The sequence below is a fragment of the Schistocerca piceifrons genome, chromosome 4 (genome assembly GCF_021461385.2).
Source record: "Schistocerca piceifrons isolate TAMUIC-IGC-003096 chromosome 4, iqSchPice1.1, whole genome shotgun sequence".
Taxonomy (NCBI): Eukaryota; Metazoa; Arthropoda; class Insecta; order Orthoptera; family Acrididae; genus Schistocerca; species Schistocerca piceifrons.
Window position 1 is genome coordinate 496,331,474 of NC_060141.1, and position 23,723 is coordinate 496,355,196.

Sequence of the window (23,723 nt, forward strand, 5' to 3'; positions counted from 1 at the left end):
GCTGAGGACAGTTGGGAATGTGAGTCTCATGGGAAGCGTGCAAGGGATAAGTCCCTGCAGTCGCGCTATTCGTCTGTGTCCTCGATGGCTCAGATGGATAGAGTGTCTGCCATGTAAGCAGGAGATCCCGGGTTCGAGTCCAGGTCGGGGCACACATTTTCAACTGTCCACATCGTGGTATATCAACAACACCTGTCGGCAGCTGAGGGTTTTCAGTTAGTCATCATTTATTCCATGGAATAGCTGCACGGTCATCAGCAGCATTCTGTTCTTTCGAGAACAGTTACTGTCTTCACATATATAGTTAAAGGCTACCCAGCCATTGACCTTCATCTCTGCGAATGTGCACAGGTTGCCTAAACTCTTACGGGAATCACCAAAGCGTGCGCGAGTAATGAGTGGAAGGGCAAATGTCTATAAGGTACATTACATATGTAGAATTGTGGACATTGGGAATGTGAGTCTCACTGGAAGCGTGCAAGGGATAAGTCCCTGCAGTTGCGCTATTCATCTGTGTCCTCGGTGGCTCAGATGGATAGAGCGTCTGCCATGTAAGCAGGAGATCCCTGGTTCGAGTCCAGGTCGGGGCACACATTTTCAACTGTCCACATCGAGCTATATCAACAACACCTGTCAACAGCTGAGGGTTTTCAGTTAGTCATCATTTATTCCAGGGAAAAGCTGCACGGTCATCAGCAGTATTCTGTTCTTTTGAGAACAGTTACTGTCTTCACATATATAGTTAAAGGCTACCCAGCCATTGACCTTCATCTGTGCGAATGTGCACAGGTTGCCTAAACTCTTACGGGAATCGCCAAAGCGTGCGCGAGTAATGAGTGGATGGGCAAATGTCTATAAGGTTCATTACATGTGTAGAATTGTGGACAGTTGGGAATGTGAGTCTCACTGGAAGCGTGCAAGGGATAAGTCCCTGCAGTTGCGCTATTCATCTGTGTCCTTGGTGGCTCAGATGGATAAAGTGTCTGCCACGTAAGCAGGAGATCCCGGGTTCGAGTCCAGGTTGGGGCACACATTTTCAACTGTCCACATTGAGGTATATCAACAACACCTGTCGGCAGTTGAGGGTTTTCAGTTGGTCATCATTTGTTGTCTTATTTGTGGCATGATTTGTGTCAAATTGTGTGTCTCACTAGTATTTGCCTTGTCTTTACAAACTGTTTCCTGCTCTTGCATTTGCGATGTCGTGAGCAAGTAATCAAAGCAATTTTCACTGTTGCACCCTTCAGTTTCACTATTTGAAAAAAAAGTTTCCCGGTGAGAATTGAGAAATTGTCTCATGCAGCATCATAAAAGTGACATCATGATCAGCTATATTACCAGTGTCATCATTTATTGATAGTGGGAGCACAAAACTGCTACAGTCATTGGCGCCCGGAGTTCACAAGTTGGCGCCCTGCCTTCAACTGTTGCAAATATCGGATTTCCAACATTTTGGCATATTGCATCTTGTAATGAGTTTTCTCCAATGGCTATTTCCTTTGTCTCCATTGTGAATAGTTTTTAACAAAACTATGAATAAAATTTTTCAAAAATGAAATTTTTGTCTCTATGGGTACTTTTCAATTAAAGTAGTCTTAAGTGCGTATTCACTAATGAAACTGGTTATTATTTGACACAGTCTTATACAATTTAAATGATTTATCTTGCACTTTAATGATGACTTTAATGATTTTCATCTTTCCTGTAGAAATTCACTTTCCGTAAGGAATATTAATTGGAAGGAAAAGAGAATATCTGCTGCCAGAGAGACGGCACCAAGTGTGGCCGTATAAGCATACAGTGTAGCAGATTCCTACCTTTACCACTGAAATCAGCATTCCCAGCTTGTCTCATTTGTAGGCAGGATTTAATTTTAATGTGCTCCTTCAGTGGTTTTATCATTCCCAATTTCGAGGACATGTAACAAATACAATGAAAGTTTCATTAATTCCTTGTAACAATAATATGAATCATTTATCTCAAAAATTTTTATCTTAACAATTGAAATGTCTGTTCATATTTCACTCGACGCCATCCTTTAAATGGTCGCCATTTAATAGTGTTGTGGAAATGGAGATGGAGTAATAATTGCTTGAATAATTGGAAAAATTGATTGGAAAGAATAGTTGAGAAAATCTTGAAGCTAATTCATGAATTTGTGCACAATCTTGGGTGAACTTTAAGTGATACCAATATCAACAGACCTTCAGTATCATTACATTCAAGCTCAATAAACATAACTTGTTTTGCATACTGCTCCTTCCTGTAGTGTGTGGTACCAAATAATCACCGCAACCATTGAAATTGTCAATGTGTCTATAAGTTCTTGAACGCTCGAAGAACAATATTTGTAGCATAAATAAACTAAGTTCAATAGGTGCCTATCAAGTCCGAGTCATTACCTTCACATTAATTGCATTGTGTTTAGTCTTGAGTTTAATGTCGCTACAAGAACACTCCTCCAGATATGGCGTTAATTATTCTTGTCTGCACCGAATCTCTTGATATGAGATCTCAGTGAAGAGTGAAATCATGAAAAGGTAGGAATTGAACTTATAACCATGCGAATAAATATTCCTTTTCTAATAACTGTTTATTATACTTTTAATGACTACATATTTTTAATAATGTTGGTTCTATGGATCCAAGCAGACATCTGTACGCCACCATTTCCCGAAACAAAAGGGTAAAGATGAACGAATTAATAAACTGAAGAACATATTCCCTACTTTGTTTTGTACAGGTGTTTAACAAGTATCACAACATTATCCTTGCCACAAAACAACTTATTAATTTACTTTTGGTGATGTCTTTGGTTTATAGCTCATTGAGTTTATATGTAGCTTATATAAATAAGAAAAGAAAGAAAAATAATATGATTCAACACAAAATTAGCAAGACGTCCTACTACACAGTATGTTGAAGCACCAGTGTTACTGATAATGGCCTTGGGGGCTTCAGGGCTGCATATAATCTAAGGGGAACAACAAAAACAAGGATTAAGACCATTGATAGTCTCGTATGACAAGGAACTTTCCTTCACGAGGTTGACAGTCTTCCTCTCAACTGTTTTTGTTGGTTCAGCACTGAGCCTGCAATATGCTAGAGCAGATAGTCAACAGTGCATATTTTGAACATAATATTGCAGGTCCAACACAACTGTAGTATTGCTCTTATCAACTGGGAAAATGATATCAGGATCCACCATGAGTGAAAAATGCAAAGCAGCCATTTCAGCTGCTGTTATATTACACTAGTGTGAACATGCCCCACTCAACACTCCACATGCTCCTTTTGTAACCTCCTCAGCTACATCAGGAGGTAGTGTAAAAACAGCCTGTTCTACATCTATACTATGACATGAAGACATGTCATTGTTTAGATTTTGTTACCAAAAATCTCAAAACATTCTTGACTGATTTATTTCAGATTTTTACATGATACTGTAATAAATGTTCAGAAGGGCATAGTCTTACATATTTTTTTATATGCAGGGTAAAAAGGGGAAGCCTTGCTAACAAAAATCTCGAAAAGTTCTTGAACGAAGTACTTCAAATTTTTACAGGATTCTTTAATAAACTTTTGGACGATCATATGGTACATATCCATTTAATATACAGAGTGATTCAGGAGGAATGTCACACAATTTGTGGGTTGATTCTTCATGTGTAAATAAACTGAAAAACTCCTATGAACATGTGTCTGATTTTTGATCATTACAGAACTGAGCAGTTTGAAAACTACTCACATCCACGAATGATTATGAAGGCAAGTGTGAATATTACTTACCAAAATGCTGTGTAGGTGCTGTGGTGGACAGAATAATGGTGGGACCGACGACTGATTCATCCTGCAAGAGGTGCTCAAAAAGTCCCCTACCCATCTCAGTTCACTTGTCAGTGCATTGGAGGATGGGTTGTGTTGCACACTGATCATCCTCTCACCAGGCTTTAATGGAGGCAAGTTCTTCACATGTATCCACCTCCATAGCATGGACATACCCCTAGCCTACCCCGTAAATGAAAGTCTAATGGAGTTAGGTCAGGTGATCTGGCAAACCAGTTAATGGGTCCATCATGGCTAATCCACCATAGAGGAAATGTGTTATTCAGATACTGGGATACTTGTGTGGTACAGTGAATCGATGGTCCATCATGTTACAAGTACATTTGCTGTTGTTGCTCTGATGTCATGTCTTCCAAAAGTGCAGGGAGGTCTTCTATCAGGAAATGTGCATATGCTGTGGGCTATCATTCAGTTTGGCAGGAACACAGACCCTATCACCAGGTTATCAATCATACCACACCAGACCTTCACTGAGAACCTAACTTGGAATCTTGTTTCCATCGTGTTGTGTGGGTTAACATTGCTATGTATGAGAATTACAGGTCTTCATGATACCATTCTAGGTAAATATAGCCTCATCTGTAAATAAAGTGTGTTGCGTGAAGTATCTGTGAACAGCCAACCATTCACAAGATTGCTTTCTGCTTACTAAGGAACTGGGATGCAGATGTTGCACAAGCTGCACTTGGAATGGGTACAAGCCCTCGGAACGTAATGTACGCCACTCTCACAGTTACAGAATATTGAGCTGATGGCTAAAGCACCATGTACTGGTGATGGTACTCCATTGTATCATTTCAATAACATCGTTTTCCTTTCCTCATATGATTGGATGGCCTCACATTCTGATATTACGTGTACATTGGGTACTGTTCGAGATCCGTGTAATGTTTGAAAAATCCTGGGAAATATCATGGCACAGGGGGTTCGTCTATAGGGAAATGCCTATGGTATTCTGTCACAGTCACGTGGGCACTGCCATTACATTACCCATACACAAACAACATGTCTGCTTAGTGTGCATGGGTGTACATATGTGGGATGTCGGTATTTATGGACACAATGGATTTTCTCAACTAAACAACACTCAAGCACAACACACATATGGCCTCACAACTGCTCATTGATCCAGCCACGATTGTTAACTGAGTACACTTGCAATTACTGTCTCAGTGGGATGTCACAGTGGTGCCATCTGTTGGAGAATCCTCACACCCGTTGTAGGATGAGTCAGTCATCTCTTCCACCATTATTCTGTCCACCACAACACCTACACAGTATTTAAGTAATATTCACACTTGTCTTCATGTGTGTAGTCTTCAACCTGCTTCAGTTCTGTAATTATCGAAAATCTGATGTGTGTATGTGTAGTATCACTTCAAAAATTGTGTGTCATTCCTCCTGAATCACCCTGTGTGTGGCCTATAAATATATACAGGGTGTTACAAAAAGGTACGGCCAAACTTTCAGGAAACATTCCTCACACACAAAGAAAGAAAATATGTTATGTGGACATGTGTCCAGAAACGCTTACTTTCCATGTTAGAGCTCATTTATTACTTCTCTTCAAATCACATTAATCATGGAATGGGACCACACACCAACAGAACGTACCACCGTGACTTCAAATACTTTGTTACAGGAAATGTTCAAAATGACCTCCGTTAACGAGGATACATGCATCCAACCTCCGTCGCATGGAATCCCTGATGCGGCCCTGGAGAATGGCATATTGTATCACTGCCGTCCACAATACGAGCACGAAGAGTCTCTACATTTTGTACCGGGGTTGCATAGACAAGAGCTTTCAAATGCCCCCATAAATGAAGGTCAAGAGGGTTGAGGTCAGGAGAGCGTGGAGGCCATGGAATTGGTCCGCCTCTACCAATCCATCGGTCACCGAATCTGTTGTTGAGAAGCGTATGAACACTTCGGCTGAAATATGCAGGAGCTCCATAGTGCTTGAACCACATGTTGTGTCGTACTTGTAAAGGCACATGTTCTAGCAGCACAGGTAGAGTATCCCATATGAAATCATGATAATGTGCTCCATTGAGCGTAGGTAGAAGAACATGGGGCCCAATCAATACATCACCAACAACGCCTGCCCAAACGTTCACAGAAAATCTGTGTTGATGACGTGATTGCACAATTGCGTGCGGATTCTCGTCAGCCCACACATGTTGATTGTGAAAATTTACAATTTGATCACATTGGAATGAAGCCTCAAACGTAAAGAGAACATTTGCACTGAAATGAGGATTCATCAGGAAGATCTGCAGCGGATAGGCACTTGGTGCAGGGAGTGGCAACTCACCCTTAACATAGACAAATGTAATGTATTGCAAATACATAGAAAGGAGGATCCTTGATTGTATGATTATATGATAGCGGAACAAACACTGGTAGCAGTTACTTCTGAAAATATCTGGGAGTATGCGTGCGGAACGATTTGAAGTGGAATGATCATATAAAATTAATTGTTGGTAAGGCGGGTACCAGGTTGAGATTCATTGGGAGAGTCCTTAGAAAATGTAGTCCATCAACAAAGGAGGTGGCTTACAAAACACTCGTTCGACCTATACTTGAGTATTGCTCATCAGTGTGGGATCCGTACCAGATCGGGTTGACGGAGGAGATAGAGAAGATCCAAAGAAGAGCGGCGTGTTTCGTCACAGGGTTATTTGGTAACCGTGATAGCGTTACGGAGATGTTTAACAAACTTAAGTGGCAGACTCTGCAAGAGAGGCGTTCTGCATCGCGGTGTAGCTTGCTCGCCAGGGTTCGAGAGGGTGCGTTTCTGGATGAGGTATCGAATATATTACTTCCCCCTACTTATACCTCCCGAGGAGATCACAAATGTAAAATTAGAGAGATTAGAGCGCGCACGGAGGCTTTCAGACAGTCGTTCTTCCCGCGAACCATACGCGACTGGAACAAGAAAGGGAGGTAATGACAGTGGCACGTAAAGTGCCCTCCGCCACACACCGTTGGGTGGCTTGCGGAGTATAAATGTAGATGTAGACACATTGTTGGATGAACCATTCGCAGAAGTGTACCCTTGGAGGCCAATCAGCTGCTGATAGTGCCTGCACACGCTGTACATGGTACGGAAACAACTGGTTCTCCCGTAGCACTCTCCATACAGTGACGTGGTCAACGTTACCTTGTACAGCAACAACTTCTCTGACGCTCACATTAGGGTTATCGTCAACTGCACGAAGAATTGCCTCGTCCATTGCAGGTGTCCTCGTCTTTCTAGGTCTTCCCCAGTCGCGAGTCATCGGCTGGAATGTTCCGTGCTCCCTAAGATGCCGATCAATTGCTTCGAATGTCTTCTTGTCGGGACACCTTCGTTCTGGAAATCTGTCTCGATACAAACGTACCACGCCACGGCTATTGCCCTGTGCTAATCCATTCATCAAATGGGCATCTGCCAACTCCGCATTTGTAAACATTGCACTGACTGCAAAACCACGTTCATGATGAACACTAACCTGTTGATGCTATGTACTGATGTGCTTGATGCTAGTACTGTAGAGCAACGAGTCGGATGTCAACACAAGCACCGAAGTCAACATTACCTTCCTTCAATTGGGCCAACTGGCGGTGAATCAAGGAAGTACAGTACATACTGACGAAACTAAAATGAGCTCTAACATGGAAATTAAGCATTTCTGGACACATGTCCACATAACATCTTGTCTTTATTTGTGTGTGAGGAATGTTTCCTGAAAGTTTGGCCGTACCTTTTTGTAACACCCTGTATGTATCACAGAACAGGGAATCATTATTAGCAAAAATCTCATAAAGTTCTTGACAAATTTACTTTAAATTACCAAATAAGCACCAACCAGTCGCAAAATCATGTTTTCTTTATTTACTTTTGCAAATCGATTTTAACTGATTAACAGCCATCAGCGGTGCTTTCAGCGAATATGTGCCCTGAGTAGTAACACTGTCTTAAGCAGAGGTTAGACTTTAAATGTTTACATGATACTTAAATAAGCATTTGGAGAAACCAAGATTACATATGCTTTAATATATGTAACTAATTGATAAACCCAGCATTGCCTGGGTATTTATTTTTCCAGTTTTCTATCAGGAACTAAAACAAAAAGAACTTTGTTTCTAGTGAAGTATCAAAATAATTTCATTTCCTTGTAAACATGAAACACCTTTGAAATTATGAAAGAGCCTTACATAGAAATATGCATAACGTACAAATGTATTAGTACGCTATCCAAATTAAGAAACATGATGCTGGACAGTTTCTGTATGCTGGGCACAACTGCTTCATGTGTCGACAACATGATTTTGTAAAAGTCTCTGTGGCAATGTCTCTTCATAGCTCTGTATACGGCTACTGTTTTCATCTACAGCCATTTGCGCTTTGCAGTTGAATGCTGTCAAAAGTGCTGCCAGGTGTCAGGGATTTCCTTAATTTGACTTCACTGTACGAGTGAGTTAGTAGTAAAGAATGAATGTATTAAAACTTCATGCATGATGCAGCAAATTTTCACCCACCTCAGTGTTTGTGATGTCATATCTGTTGAACTATGTGTCATAAAATGTCACATTTGTATAGATGCATTCACTATCATATGTGGATACTATGTGCGAAATATGTTGTGAATAGAGTTTGTAGCAAAGGAGTAATGCTGCACAGAGCAGCCACACAGTTTGAGGCACCAAGTCATGGATAGCACAGCCCCTCCTGCTGGAGGTTCGAGTCCTCCCTCGGGCATGGGCGTGTATCTTGTTCTTAGCATAAGTTAGTTTAAATAGTGTGTAACTCTCGGGACTGATAACCTCAGCAGTTTGGTCCCTTAGGAATTCACGCACACATTAAAAGAGTAATAAATTTAAACATGAATCATGATGCAGATGCAGCAGTTTTTCACACATCTCAATGTGTATGATGTTATATACTGTGATCTATGTGTTTTTATTTTATTTTTTATTTACACATCAAGTTCTGTAGGACCAAATTGAGGAGCAAATCTCCAAGATCATGGAACGTGTCAGTACATGAACTTACAACATAAAAGTAATAACACATAAAAGTAAATGTTCATGAACCTGAAAAAAAGTCTGTCCATAAGTTTAAGTAAACGCTATCAGCATTACAAAAGAATCAGCTTAATTTTTCAAGGGACTCCACGACAGAATAGAAGGAGTGACCCATGAGGAAACTCTTCAGTTACGATTTGAAAGCGCGTGGATTACTGCTAAGATTTTTGAATTAGAGTGGCAGCTTATTGAAAATGGATGCAGCAGTATACTGCACACCTTTTTGCACTAGAGTTAAGGAAGTCCGATGAAAATGGAGGTTTGATTTCTGCCGAGTATTAACCGAGTGAAAGCTGCTTATTCTTGGGAATAAACTAATATTGGTAACAAGAAATGACAATAAGGAATATACATATTGAGAGGCCAATGTCAAAATACCCAGACTCGTGAACAGAGGTCGACAAGAGGTTCATGCACTCACTCCACTTATTGCCGGAACTGCCCGTTTCTGAGCCAAAAATATCCTTCTAGAATGGGAAGAGTTACCCCAAAACATAATACCATATGACATAAGTGAATGAAAATAAGCAAAGTAGACTAATTTATGTGTCGAAGTATCACTCACTTTTGGATCGTTCGAATAGTAAAAATGGCAGTATTAAGTCTTTGAACAAGATCCTGAACGTGGGCTTTCCACGACAGCTTACTATCTATCTGAACACCTAGAAATTTGAATTGTTCAGTTTCACTAATCATATGCCCATTCTGTAAGATTAAAACGTCAGGTTTTGTTGAATTGTGTATTAGAAACTGTAAAAACTGAGTCTTACTGTGATTTAACGTTAGTTTATGTTCTACAAGCCATGAACTGAGGTCATATACTGCACTATTTGAAACAGAGTCAACGTTGCACACAACATCCATTATTACTAAGCTAGTGTCATGAGCAAACAGAAATATTATAGCGTTACCCATAATAATAGAGGGCATATCATTTATATAAATAAGGAACAGGAGCAGCCACAACACTGATCCCTGGGGCACCGTCCACTTGACAGTACCCCACTCAGATCCCACATCACAGCCGTTATCAACATTGTGAATAATGACCTTTTGCTGCCTGTTGGTAAAGTAAGAGGTGAACGAGCTACCCCCCTTATTCCGTAATGGTCCAACTTCTGGAGCAATATTGTGAGATCAGCACAGTCAAATGCCTCAGTTAAATCAAAGAATACGCCAAGCGTTCGAAACTTTTTGTTTAGCCCATCCAGTACCTCACAGAGAAAAGTGAATATAGCATTTTCAGTTGTTAAACAACTTCTAAAGCCAAACTGTACATTTGATAGCAAATAATTTGATATAAAATGATCAAGTAACCTTACATACACAGCCTTTTCGATAACTTTTGCAAACACTGGTGGCATAGAAATAGGTCTAAAATTATCTACATCATCCCTTTCTCCCTTTTTATAAAGCGGCTTTACTTCTGAGTACTTCAATCACTCAGGAAACTGACCATTCCTAAGGGAAAAATTACAAATATGGCTAAATACAGGGCTAACAATTGCAGCACAGTACTGCAATATTCTGTTAGACACTCCATCATAACCATGAGAGTGATTTAATTATTGACTCAATCTTCCTCTTGTCTGTATCACAGAGGAGTATTTCAGACATCTATCTCGGAAAGGTATTTGCTAAGAAATTTATATGATTTTCTGTAGAAACTAAATTTTTATTTAATTCACCAACAATGCTCAGAAAATTATTGTTAAATACTGTACATATATCTGGTTTATCAGTAACAGAAATATTATTACTGTGAACTGACTTTATATCATCAACCTTGTGCTGCTGACCAGACACTTCCTTCACAACTGACCATATGGCTTTAATTTTATCCTGTGAATTAGCTATTCTTTCACAGTACTTGACTAGAAGAAGGGATCGGTTGGTAGGACATGTTCTGAGGCATCAAGGGATCACCAATTTAGTATTGGAGGGCAGCGTGGAGGGTAAAAATCGTAGAGGGAGACCAAGATATGAATACACTAAGCAGATACAGAAGGATGTAGGTTGCAGTAGTTACTGGGAGATGCAGAAGCTTGCACAGGATAGAGTAGCATGGAGAGCTGCATCAAACTAGTCTCAGGACTGAAGGCCACAACAAAATACTCTTTGCCTTGCTAATAACATACAAGGGTTTAATTTTGAAGGTATGTTCAGTTGGATATTGGGGTACAGTCTGCAAAATGTGCTGAGAATAGAGTAAGTTGAAGAGAAGTAATAAATTTAAATATCATGCACAGTGTGTCAGTCTTCCATGCATCTCAGTGTTTATAAGGTCATGTCTCCTGAACTATAGGTGGTACCATGATATACTTTTGTAGGTGCATTTAGCACCACATGTGGCTACTGTCTGCAAAATTTATTGCAAATACAGTTTGTAGCACAGAAGTAATACATTTAAATGTCATGCATGATGTGGCAGTTTGTCACACATGTTTTGAACTATGTTAGATACCACCCCCCCACCCCCGCCTGTGGGTCCGGGGGCTAGAATAGGCCCGAGGTATTTCTGTCTGTCATAAGAGGCGACTAAAAGGACTCTCTCACATTTCGGCCTTCATGTGATGGTGCCCTGTAGGTTTTGACCTCCATTTTTCAAAATTTTCCCGAAGAGTGATCCAGTTGGGGAAAGGCGCCTTACATGGTGCATAGTGTCCATGATGCGCTGAGACCTCTCGCATCCTTCGTCAATGTGCATCTGCACTTCCACTCATTCTCCATCTGTTGGCAGATGTTGCCCTCCTGGGTGTCGATGATAATGGACTTCTTAGCTCGTTTGCACCTGATATCCAGCACGGTAGCCAGTCCATTGTGGTGGGGCTGCCATGTACCCTGTTGGTTGTAGCCTCTTGACCACACAGGGATCACTCTGCTGATAACTGTGCCATTAACTCCCCATGTATGCCAAGGATTACATGCCCGTCGCCCTGGGGCATCAGGACTCCCGGCAATGGCTATTCTGCCAGGTGGCCTATGCTGCGGCTGGGTGGTGCCCATGGGAAGGGCCCCTGGTCAGACTGGGTGGCATCAGGGTGGATGACACGCCATGAAGCGTAGTACATCATCTCTTGCTGGTGGTCAAACACGAGCAGTCTCTAATTGGTAAAGGTCTAACTTTAATGCTAAGAAATACAACACCAAATCGTCCCTCCCCCCTCCCTGGCCACACCATGGGAGGAATGCCAGGCTAAGGATTGCAACAAAGCTTATTCACTCCGGTACCTCGTATGTATGAGAGTTGATAGGGAGTCTTTCTTGTGAATGAAACCTCAGTTTGTTGTGGAGCATTTAGAGGACAAGTTTGGGGAGGTGGAGAGCTTGCCAAAATGTGGTCAGGGTCAGTCTTGATCAAAACAGCATCCTCTGACCAGTCATGGGTATTACTCGCATGTGACGAGTGGGGGGATGGTTCTATTTCCATCATTCCCCATAAGAGTTAAATATGGTCCAGGGGATCATATTTCACAGTGACTTTCTTTTGCAGTCTGACAAGGAGCTGTGCGCCAATTTAGAGTGGCAGGCTGTCCATTTTGTCTGGCACGTCCACCGGTGTCCGAGGGATAATCAGGTTGCCACTGGTGCCTTCATCTTGGCCTTTGAGGGTGACACATTACCCGAGAAGTTCAAGGTGATGGTCTACCGCTGTGACGTAAAGCCATGTATCCTTTCCCCATTGCAGTGCTTTAAGTGCTGGAAGTTTGGCCATATGTCTTCCCACTGTACTTCCAGCATCACCTTTCGGGATTGTGGACATCCTTCACATAAAGACTCTGGACCAACTGACCTACACTGCGGCTAAGAGAAAATATGAGAGGCTACATCCTGTGCTTATGACGTCAACCTATGCCGCCACTATGACAACGGTTCTACCATCTTCCGTTCCGCCACATACAGTTGGCTCTCAGAGCTGCCAATCTCCATCTGCCTCCTTGATGATGGGGGACACTTCCCTCCCTGTTGCTCCTGCACAACCTACTTCAGGAATAACACCCCCCTCTCCCAACCATAGGGAACATCAGTCCCCTCTTGTCAGCCGGAGAAGCGTAAGTCTTCTTCGACTCCTCTCTCCAGGAAGGGATCTTTTGGGTCACTCCCTTCCCAGGTTCCTACCAGTGGCAAAGCTGACACCTGCCAGTGGCTGAAGCAACCACAGGTAGCTGGTAGCAGGGCTTCATGGTCCTCCTCAGTCCCTGAGACCGAATCAGTAAAGCCCTCCCAGCCATACAAACCTAAGGAGCAGCGAGAGAAACCTAAAAAGAAAAAGACCCCCTAGAAATAAGCCACTGTGGTGGCACCCACACCACCACTGCTTACAAGCTCTGTGTCTGAGGATGAGGTGGAGATTCTAGAGTCCGCAGAGGACCTAGATCTCGCTGGGCCCTCAGACTCAGTGGATGTCGATCGCACAGGTACTCATCAGGTGGGAGCAGGTGACCCTGAGGCATAGACTGCCTCGAGTGTTTCATTTCTTCCCAGCCTCATGATCACATAATCCTCCAGTGGAATTGTGGCGGTTTTTTCCACCACCTGGCTGAGCTATGGCAAATGTTAAGCTTTACATCTGCTTTCTGTTTTGCCCTCCAGGAAACCTGGTTCCTGGCATTGCAGACCCCTGCCCTCCATGGCTGTAAGGGATATTACAGGAACCATAGCGACTATAATAGAGTGTCAGGTGGAGTATGTGTCTATTTCCTGAACTCAGTATGTAGTGAACCTGTGCCCCTTCAAACCCCTCTTGAATCTGTGGCTGTCAGGACAAGGACGACACAGGAAATAACTGTCTGCAGTGTATGTCTTCCTCCAGATAGTGCAGGACCCCTGAATGTATTGGCTACACTGATTGATCAACTCCCTAAACCTTTCCTACTTTTGGGAGATTTTAATGTGCATAACCCCTTGTCGGGACGTGCCATGCTTACAGGCTGAGGCAGGTAGGTCGAAAATTTACTTTCACAACTCAACCTCTGCCTTTTAAATACATGTGCCCCCCACACATTTCAGTGTGGTATATGGCACATATTCGACCATTGATCTCTCAGTTTGCAGTCCTGGCCTTTTCCAGTCCATCCATTGGAGAGCACATGACGACCTGTGTGGTAGTGACCACTTCCCCATCTTCTGGTCACTCCCCCGGCATCATGCCCATGGATGACTACCCAGATGGGCTTTAAACAAGGCAGACTGGGAAGCCTTCACCTCTGCTGTCACCGCTGAATCTCCCTCACATGGTGCCATCGATATTGTCATTGAGCAGGTCACTACAACAATCGTTTCTGTGGCAGAAAATGTGATCCCTTGTTCTTTAGGGTGCCCCTGGCAAAAGACAGTCCCTAGGTGGTCGCCAGAAGTTGCTGAGGCAATTAAAGAGTGTTGGTGAGCTCTACAGCAACATAAGCAGCAAAAACACCTAATAACCTTTAGGCAGCTCTGTGCCCACATTTTCCAACTTATAAAACGATGGAAACAGGAGCGTTGGCCGAGGTACGTGTCGACCATTGAGTGCCATACATCACCTTCCCAAATCTGGACAAAGATCAGATGCCTTTTGGGTACCAGACCCCAACAGGTGTCCCTGGCATTAACATCAATGGCGTGTTATCTACCAACACAAACGTGATTGCCGAGCACTTTGGAGAGCACTATGTTCGAGCCTCTGCGTCAGAGAACTACCCCCAGACTTTCGCACCCTCATACGGCAGATGGAAAGGAAAGTCCTTCTGTTCAATACATGCCACAGTGAACCCTATAACACCCCATTTACAGAGTGGGAGCGCCTCAGTGCCCTAGCACATTGCCCCGACACTGCTCCTGGACTGGATCGGATTCACAGTCAGGTGATTAAACATCTCTCGTCTGACTACATCTTCAACCGGATGTCGTACAATGGCGTCTTTCCATCACAATGGTGGAAGAGCACCATCATTTCGGCACTCAAACCCAGTAAAAACCCACTTGATGTGGATAGCTATCAGCCCATCAGCCTCACCAACGTTCTTTGTAAGCTACTGGAATGGTTGGTGTGTATGGGGTTGGGTTGGGTTCTGGAGTCATGTGGCCTACTGGCTCCATCTCAGGGCGGCTTCCACCAGGGTCACTCTTAACACTGTCTGCCATCAGAACAGCGTTTTCCAGATGTCTGGTTGCCATCTTTTTTGACTTACGTAAAGCAGATGACACAACCTGGCGACATCATATCCTTGCCACATTGTATGAGTGGAGTCTCTGGGGCCTGCTCCTGATTTTTATCCAGAACTTTCTGTGGCTCCGCACTTTCCGTTTCCAATCGCTGCCTCTCATAGTTCCCCCCGCATTCAGGAGAATGGCGTTCCACATGGCTCTGTATTGAATATCTCTCAATTTTTAGTGGCTATTAATGGTCTAGCAGCAGCTGTAGAGCAGCCAGTCTCACCTTCTCTGTATGTGGATGACTTCTGCATTTTGTACTGATCCTCCAATACTAATGTTGCTGAGCGGCACCTACAGGGAGCCATTCACAAGGCACAGTCATGGGCTCTAGCCCGCGGCTTCCAGTTTTCAGCTGCGAAGTCGTGTGTCACGCATTTCTGTCGGCATTGCACTGTTCATCCAGAACCAAACTTTACCTTAATGATGATCCACTCACTGTAGTGGAGACATATCAATTCTTAAGACTGGTTTTTGATGCCCGATTGAATGGGTACCTCACCTTCGTCAACTTAAGCAGAAGTGCTGGTAGCACCTCAATGCCCTTCGTTGCCTGAGCAACACCAACTGGGGTGCAGATCGCTCCAAGCTGCTGCAGCTTTACAGAGCCCTTGTTCAATCCCCCCTTGCCTGTGGGGGTCTTGTTTACAGTTCGGCAGCACCCTCTGCATTGCATTTACTCAACCCGGTGCACCACTGTGGCATTTGCCTAGCAACAGGAGTGTTTAGAATGAGTCCAGTGACTAGTGTCCTGGTGGAGGCCGGAGACCCTCCATTGAAGGTTAGGTGTGCACAACTGCTCACCAGTTGCGTTGCACACATTCATACTTCTCCTGCGCATCCGAATTACCATCTCCTTTTCCCAACCGTGGCAGTTCATCTCCCGCATCGGCAGCCCAGGTCAGGGCTTATGATTGCAGATCTTGTCTGGTCCCTTCTGTCTGAACTGGAGTCCTTCCCGTTACCACCTCTCCTTGAGGTCCATTAACATACACCTCCATGTGTACACCTCTGCTGCAGATTCTTCTGGACCTTTCACATGGCCCTAAGGATTCCGTTAACCCTGCAGCTATCCGCTATCACTTCCCCCCGATTCTTGACATATACTGGGGCCATGAAGAGGTTTACACCGACGGCTCGAAGGCGGATGGTCACATAAGCTTTGTTTATGTTCATGGAGGATATATTGAGCAGCACTCCTTGCCAGATGGCTGCAGTGTTTTCAATGCAGAGCTGGCGGCTATATCTCATGCTCCTGAGCACATCTGCTCATGCCCTGGTGAGTCATTTTTCCTGTGTACTGACTCCTTGAACAGCCTACAAGCTATCAACCAGTGCTACCCTCACCATCCTTTGGTAGCATTCATTAAGGAGTCCATCTCTGCCCTGGAACAGCCCCATCGTTCAGTGGTGTTTGTGTGGACCCTAGGGCATGTCGGAAGCCCAGGCAATGAACTTAACAACAGGCTGGCCAAATAGGCTACGCGGAAACTGCTTCCGGAGATGGCCAATTCCGAAACTGACCTGTGTTGTGTCTTAAGCCACAGGGTTTTTTGGCTTTGGAAGACAGAATGACATAACAGTACACACAACAAATTGTGGGTCATTAAGGAGACTACAAATGTGTGAAAGTCTTCCATATGGTTGTCTCGCAGGGAATCAGTTGTCCTCTGCCAGCTACACATTGGCCGTATGTGGCTAACACGTGGTTACCTCCTCCATCGCGAGGACCCACCTTGGTGTCACTGTGGCTCGCAAATGACGGTCATCCACCTTTCGCTGGACTGCCCACTTTTAGCCGCTCTGCGGCAGACTCTTAACTTTCCCAGCACCCTACCTTCGGTGTTGGGAGACAATGCCTCAACAGCAGCTTTAGTTTTGCATTTTTTTCGTGAGGATGGGTTTTGTCCTTTGATATAAGTTTTAGCACATGTCCTTTGTCCCTCTGTGTCCTCCACCCTAGTGCTTTTAGGGTGGAAGATTTAATGTGTTGCACAGTGGCTGGCTTCTCCTTTTTATTCTCATAGTCAGCCAGCCATGGTAATCCACACTCTTGTTTTGATCTCTTCTACATGTTTATTGAGTCTTTCGGTGGTTTTCTTGTCTGATTTTGCCCATTTTAGTGTTTGTTGCCCTTCTGTCATCCTTGTGGATTTTTTCTTTCTTCCAGCTGTGTTTTTTATGACTCTATTATTTTACCCCCACCATTGTGCAATTATTTTAATCGGAACAAGGGACAGATGACGTAGCAGTTTGGTCCCCCCCCTCCTCCTCCTCTTTTAAACCAGCCAACATACGTAAGGTGGTTCTTACCCATCCCTACCCCAACAACTGTTGCTGGACAGAAAAGGATATGTGTACCAAGTTGGCTGAAATTTCTCCAGTCATTTAGGAGGAGATTTGGAAAGAGCGTGCACAAACACGCGCGCGTGCACACACACACACACACACACACACACACACACACACACACAATGCAAAGGGAAAATGTTAACAAAAATCTCGGAAAGTTCTTGATTGATACACTTTAAACTTTTGCATGATGCTCTTATAAACATTTAGAGAGACAAAGCTTATATATAGTTTTTGGTACTTATAATATATAAATATGTATATGTATCATATAACATGGAACTGTCATTAACAAAACTCTCTAAAATTTCTTTTCTGATTAACTTTAAATTTGTACATGATACTCTAATAAACTTTCAGGCGCACATTGGCTGCATATTTTTAAAACAACAATGTGTAGTTTTTCTGCTAAAACCAACTGCAAAAAAATAACGCTGTGCTCTGCAAAATTTGCATTTTCGTTTTCTTCCTCGCAGTCAGTTTTAACTACAATAGTAGGACGTTTAAACCGTTACACAAATTGTTTCTCCAATATAATTATATTCTTTCTCAATTTATATAAGTTTAAACAAAGATTCTGTCTATGATTTATCAGCTTATAATTAGAATACTACTATGGAATCTGGATCATCTGAAACTTTGTAATTTTGCCCATTTGCACATTAGAACAATGTGAAGTACTGTCATTGAAGCTACTACCGTCACAGATCCACCAGCACGAGAGGTCTCTCATGCGCCTTATGCCATTGATCCCAGCCGGTTTACCCATTCATTTCAAAGAACTTCAGTTCCCAATCAAGGTTTCATTGGCAATAACAATAAACAAGGCTTAAGGTCAGAGAGAGAGAGAGAGAGAGAGAGAGAGAGAGAGAGAGAGAGAGAGAGAGAGAGGGGGGGGGGGGGGCGGAGGGTAGAGATCAGAAGTGGAAGAGGACATAAGTGATAAGTGGGAGGGGCCAGGTGAGTGGACATAGAGAGGGGAAAGAGGAGAGGGAGAGAGAGGGGAGAGAAGGTGATGGGCAGGGAAAGGGTTACAAGGAGGAGATTGGCAGAGGGGGGTAGGATGTAAGGATGTATAGCCATTCCCTACACACATTTAGCAATTACAAAGCATTGCTTTGTTTACTAGTAACTTCCTCTATAAGACTGACAACAGAACATCAAGGTGTAGTATTACACCCTGAGCTGCAGAAACACTCAAACTTAGTCAACACCAAGCAGTTACAGAACAGAACTGTCAGACTGCGAACATAAGCACCATCCAACCAACCCCAAGAAAGTGATGAAATGTTTGAAGCATTCATGTCCATTAACGAAAGCCTTAATAATTCCTCGAGTTTAATACTACACCTTAATACTACATCTCGACATTCTGTGATCAGTCTCATGGAGAAATCTTTGGGCAACTCAACTTTATCCATGTTGTGGAAAGGTTGAAACTTTGTGCGGACAGCCAAGCATTCACCAACTGTTGATTTTATAAGTTATGTTGAATTGGCTGTTTTTAAACTGCGTGTGGATGCTGCCGAGGAGATAACAAGAGGAGTAAGTCATTCATTGACAGGGACAAATTCATCCACGGTTAATAAAACAGCAGCTGAGAGGGCTGCTTTTCATTTTACATACATGATGGATCCTGATGATATCATCTTTCCCACAGACAAGAGCAATGCAAGCAAAAATATTTTCAAAAGATGTGGTGTTTAATGTCAGCTGCAGCATATCATGGTTTCGGTGCTGAACCAACAAAGAGAGTTCAGGAGAAGACTATCAACCTCCTGAAGAAACATTCCTTATCACAAGAGACAATTAATAGATGTTACATTTGGTGTGGTATTAATGAACCTATTTCAACTTTTGTAGACTTCTACTTACTTTTTATTCAGTGTCTGTGAACATACAGATGGAGTTGCAATGGGGAGCCCTTTATCAGCTATTATTGCCAATCTGTAAATGAAAGATTTAGAGGAACGTGCCCTGGAGTTGGTGGCATTGAAACTTGCTTCTTTTTGCAGATATGTAGACAATACTTTTCTTGTTTGGCCTCATTGATGTGAGAATTTAAACGTCTTGTTACAACATCTGAATTCATTCCACGTGAATATTTGCTACATGATAGAGGGAGAAAAGGGTGGCTGCCTTTCCTTCCTTGATATGTTGGTAAGTAGGAAGGTTGATGGTACGTTTCTGGAAATGCCATTTATGGGAAGCAAACTCTCACTGATTTATATCTTCAGGCTGATAGCTGTCACCATCTGTCTCAGTATGAAGTGAAGGACATATCAGATATGAGATACATTATTGACCAATTGTGAATTGGGTAGGTGATAAAAATTACAGTGTGGCACCTAAGTCTACAGCCTTTATCCCTTATACGGACAGGTTTTCCAACAGGATTGGTTGTATTCTGCACAAGTATGATGTGAATGTGTATCTGGACCACCTGTACTTCCATCTAAGATTAGGGCTCTTTAGGATTAGAAGGTGATCTTATAAATGTAAATTGAGGTTTCTCCTTAAATTCTGCTTGGAATCCTTCTGTCTCCCTGGTCAAGCAACAGAGGTATAGAGGTAATGCTAACTCACCTGCTTTTGATTAATATTCAGTACTACATTGGTCATCTTCGCTTGTATGGTAGCTGAGGTTTTAAATTTCCTTGTAAAGCTCTCTGTAGTTGCATTTGTGCCTTGTTGAAATAACAGTGGTTGGTGAAGGAGTCACCCGGATGCTCTTCTGTACATTGTGTGAATAACTTCATATTAATGGGAGAATAAACAAACTCTGAATGTTATATTATTTATTTTATCTTGTGAATCAGTTACAAATTTCAAGACCAATGTCAGTCAATGACTGACTAGAATCATCAAACACATGACTAGTTGGCAAACACTTTTGGGAAAAATATTACACATAAAGGTAGTCATCAATCTGTTATCCCAAGATTCTATGTAGCTGTCTTCCATTTTCTGGCAGTATTTACTCTTTCTGTCACTATTGTTGTTTGATGACAATTACAGTATTTTTGGCTGGCAGTTGCCTTGTAACCAAAAATCATTTTGCAAGATGATTAAACACAGTAGATCAGTAACAGTTTGAGTATTCATTAATTAAAATACTTTTACTTCTTCACACACTTTTTAAGAGCTTCATTTAGTTGTTGCATTTTTTATTTTTCGCATTCTTTAGTTGCTGAAGTCTGTAGGTTTATAGTACTGTAGATATATCTTTAAATGGATAATAGATGAGGACTGTAACATGGGTCTTTTGTAATTACTGTGAAATGTTCTAATAATACTGTATGCAAAAGCCTTGCTTGTCTTGTGAAATTTTGAAATTTTATAGGGAGCTAGTGGTACAAGTTTGGACAAAAGTTTGATTTTGCACAAAATTGCATTTTTGGACAAGAAATAGTGTTCATTTTTATGTTGTATCAGCATGTACATTGTGTGTACATTGGATGTACAAGCAATTGCTATATAATTCAGATAAAAGTAAGATCGCATGTCTGATAAGATAACACAACTTTTCTTTTTTTAAGACTTGAACAAATTCTCTTTGAACTGCTCCAACAGGATAATCTTAAAGACTACCGATATTTGCAGGTTGCAGAACACTATCAAAAGTTAGTGTAATATTCACATAAAGAACTTACTCCCACAGTTTCAGTGGAAACATGGAATTTTTGGGTAAAAGTTTTAGGTGTACATGATTATTGGTTTTGCGACAGCCACCATTGTGCGGACTGGGAATGTTATCAATATTTTGGAAAGAAAAATGCTGGTGTGATCCATCGGTTTCTCCCATTGTAACTAATGGCAAAAATTCACGGACATATGACTGGATCTCGGTGTCCAACAGGTACAGTATTTTGTCAAATGACCATGTTGCCACCATCAGGTGTGCTAATGAACAGGCCACCTGTGGGCAGGTGCACAGTACATCTCTCTTTCCATCACCTCAATGATTTACTGCTCCAGCCTTGGCCTTTTCAGGGTACGAATTGATAGCTCGTGTTGCAACTGCCCTCAATGTCAATGTGTTAGTGGCGCAGTTTCAATATTTTTACCTCTGTGCCAGAACCTTTTGGTCAAAATCCATTCTATATAACTCCAGTAGACAGTGCTCTGTGACCTCTGATTGTTGGGCTGCAGTAATCCATCACTGATGCTGATGGTGTTCATGGCAGTAACCTTTGATGGTATGCACCATCTGCCCCATGTGCATCATGCTACATTGGCAAGCATTTGATGGACATTGGACTTTGCTCATACTCTCTCTCATACAAAAATTTCCACAGTAAAACTGGGACAAGAACACTTGAAGATGATTTCTGGTAAGAATTGTGTACATAGAGTGACAGATTTGCTGAGCCCTTTACTCTGTACCAACCATACAACCAGCAGTAACCTAGGAGGAGCTTGAGAACAATGTAGCCGTTGCATTAATCCCATATAGAGGCCCATTATCCACAGAGATAGGATGACTTTTCAGGAACACCATGTAAAGACTGTTTCCTGCCGACCAGCCAGAATGGGTAATTCTTGGTAGTGTCAGGTTATGGAAATCTGATGTCTATCGAATCTCCTTCCAATGTGGCATGTCAAAGGTTGTTGCTGTGAACACCGATGACATATCTGATCACTGCCAACCAGCAAGCCAGTGGTCTGTCAGAATTACACGGAGTTTATTATGACCACACTAAGTTTCCATTACAGACATAAAATTACTTGCCTTGTGTTATTAAAGAATTCATCAAATATGTATGTGGGGCCAGCTGATCAGTCATAAGTGCTGCTGCAACCTTATTAAGGCATGAGCCACTCTCAACTCCCCACCCCCACCCTTTTTGTTTGGTTAAGCAAGGGAAGGAGACACCTTGCAAACACTACATACTGGAAGTAGGGTAGGCAAAGCATTAGTTCACACATCTCCAGTGCACATCCCTAGGCACAGAGGACAGAGCAGTTAGTCGTAGGAGTGAGGGGAACAAGATAGACAGTGCCCCAGTGTTCATTCGCTGGGTACAGGCATGGCGACCCTGGGGTTCCTAAGCTGGGGACTGGTAAGGCCTTGACCTCTGTCACTGTAAGCCCTGGGCATGCTTCAGCGACCACTATATGCCCTGGTGGTGGAACATTGTGTGTCATGGCAAATGGAGTGTGCATGGCTAGACTGCCTGGATTGGGGATGGTAAAAACCTCTGAAAAAAAAAATTTAAAAAAAATAAAACCCTCAATCTCGAGGTGTTCTGTGCATCGATGAGATGTGAGGCCGTTAAGGTGCAACAGTTGTTAGTGAGCAACCTCTGTGGTACCTGCCACACCTCAGTTGTATAAGGCTTACCTAGGCAGGTGAGGCTCTGTCTTGGTGGACTTTTATTTTCGTAGCTGCTCATGGGATGAAGATGGAACGCTCAAAATTCTCTCCTCCTCCTCCTCCTCCTCCTCCTCCTCCTCCTCCTGGTGGAATTCTAATGGTTTGGTGACAAGAGAAGCGGTGGAAAACTGGATTGCGCACTTTCCTTTTCTCTTATTACAATTGACGTACTTGAAACGTTCAGCCAATTCTCTTCTCTGGATACACAGCTGCGTCGATCTCCACAACTTCTTCTCTGAAGAAATAACGCTAGTTAGAGGGATTAAAGAAAAAAAACTCTCTCTCTCTCTCTCTCTCTCTCTCTCTCTCTCTTTCTCTCTCTTTCTCTCTCTTTCTCTCTCTGCTCTGCTCTTGAAATAACTAGCTGCCCTCATAATACTTTCAGTTCAGTTCTGGTATATTTCCATTTCCACAAGTCTCACATAAGTATACAAATTCTTGCAAGTCAATCGTGTCTTTAACTGTCAGATACAGTTAAGTGTATTTACAATGTGGTGAGTTTAATAATCACCAGAAATTCAAAGTTAGTTCTTGCTTCTAGCAAGTCTAACATCCAAATTAAGAGTCTCTAGTCATATCATATTTCATTTGTTCATAGCAATTACAGTCATTACACCGTCAAAGAAAACATGTGTTTGCTCCTTGTACATCATATATAGCTTCTATGGCGCGACCGTCATGATTGCAGTATTCTCCCAATTTACATCCCTCCTGCACACACAAAAACCGATGGCGCAGTAGACACATCTCCACTCTCCCACACTTATACTTAAAATATCGAGTGTTTGAAATCGTGGAAGACCGAGTGTCTCTAGAATTTACCCCAATATTTTCGAGGGGCTACATATCCCTCCCCTTAGCTCAAACACACAATATTTTATAC

At 42.5% G+C, this 23,723-nt stretch overlaps 1 protein-coding gene and 1 non-coding gene across 6 annotated transcripts in view; both read left to right on the forward strand.

Annotated features, from left to right (window-relative positions):
- The window catches only part of LOC124795103, a 357,029-nt gene that overhangs the window by 236,045 nt on the left and 97,261 nt on the right, over positions 1–23,723 (forward strand). The gene's annotated exons all lie outside the window — the stretch shown is intronic.
- On the forward strand, positions 517–590 carry Trnat-ugu. The gene has a single exon. It is a non-coding gene; the product is annotated as a tRNA-Thr (tRNA).